Genomic DNA, 1,381 nt, shown 5'->3' on the forward strand with positions numbered 1-1,381 from the left:
AGAGAGAGAGAGAGAGAGAGAGAGAGAGAGAGAGAGAGAGAGAGAGAGAGAGAGAGAGAGAGAGGTTTGTATCAGGTTGAATAAAATGGTTCATGCTAATGTTGCAAGTCCAAACTTTAATTGTTGTCATGATATTAACAAAGAGTTAATTTGTTTGCAAAGTGATCAATTAATGTTAGAATTTTTTAAGATAAGTCTGATATAATTCAGTGTATTATAGAGCAACTCTTATTTAAAGTGTTATTTACTCACAACATAAATTAGCTTTTTTCATTATTACCTTTAGTAAAAAATAATGTGCTTATAATTATATTAATATGTTATTGTTCACATCTAATGCAAAGTAACAAAAATATTTATAAAACAAGCAATAAGATAACTGAAATCTTCCTATGTAATTTTTAAAAATATATTTCATAACACACAAAAAAGAGAATTTTACCAACAATGTACCATTTGATATTTTTTGACATTACTGAAAAACTGAAAAAAGGCTCAGGCAATTGTTTATTAAAAGCCCATAAAGATTATGTCGCAAAAAGTGAAACCAAGCTTGGTGTGTAACCCACTTGAATATAAATATTATAACAACGTTTTTTTTGTTTGTTTGCATCAAAACACTTTTTAATCAAATTCAAATGATATTTTGTAGTATGTTGCATGCTATGTCATAACATCCAGAGTATAAAATAGCTGCAGGATTTAAATATCTCACTTTTCTCATGCTTTTGTTTTGAATGTTGTTGTCATATTTCCTGTCTTGGCCTTGGTTCTTCTGTCCAGCTTGTTAAGAGGAGGGCTAGGCAGAGAGGGTGTAGACCCCCTCTCCTCCTCGTCCYGCTCCTCCTCCTCCTCCTCCTCCCAGCATCAGCACCAGTGGCTGATGGAGGGAGGCCAGCAGCAGATTGTGCTGCTCTGCAGTTTTTTGCTGCTCCTCAGTGGTTGTTGTACGGCGCAGCCCCGCATCATAAATCAAGTCCCTCTGAAGCTGATCTTCCTGAGCAGCACTGAGTGGAATTATGCAGAGCTGTTGAATGTGGAGGGAGAAGTTTCYCTTTAGACGATCTGCATCCTGTTTCTGACATGGTCTTCTTTTAATAAATCACTGTTTTACTCTGCCCAGCTATGAGTGAATAAATGTGATCCTTCTTTTGATGTGTTGTTGGTTATTAGGCTATGGGTGGTGCATTATTGTTGTCCTTATTTCCCAGGATGCTACTCTCCACTCCGACCTGTGGGAGTGATTGTGTGTGTGTGTATTTGTTTCTGCTACAGATGACTTGGTCATTTTCCTGGTCCTCATTTTTTTAATAATGGAAGGGAATCTCTGAATGAAACAGTGTCACAGTAATGTTCACCGCCTAATATATATATATATATA

This window comes from Austrofundulus limnaeus, unplaced genomic scaffold (genome assembly GCF_001266775.1).
Source record: "Austrofundulus limnaeus strain Quisiro unplaced genomic scaffold, Austrofundulus_limnaeus-1.0 Scaffold29, whole genome shotgun sequence".
NCBI classification, from domain to species: Eukaryota; Metazoa; Chordata; class Actinopteri; order Cyprinodontiformes; family Rivulidae; genus Austrofundulus; species Austrofundulus limnaeus.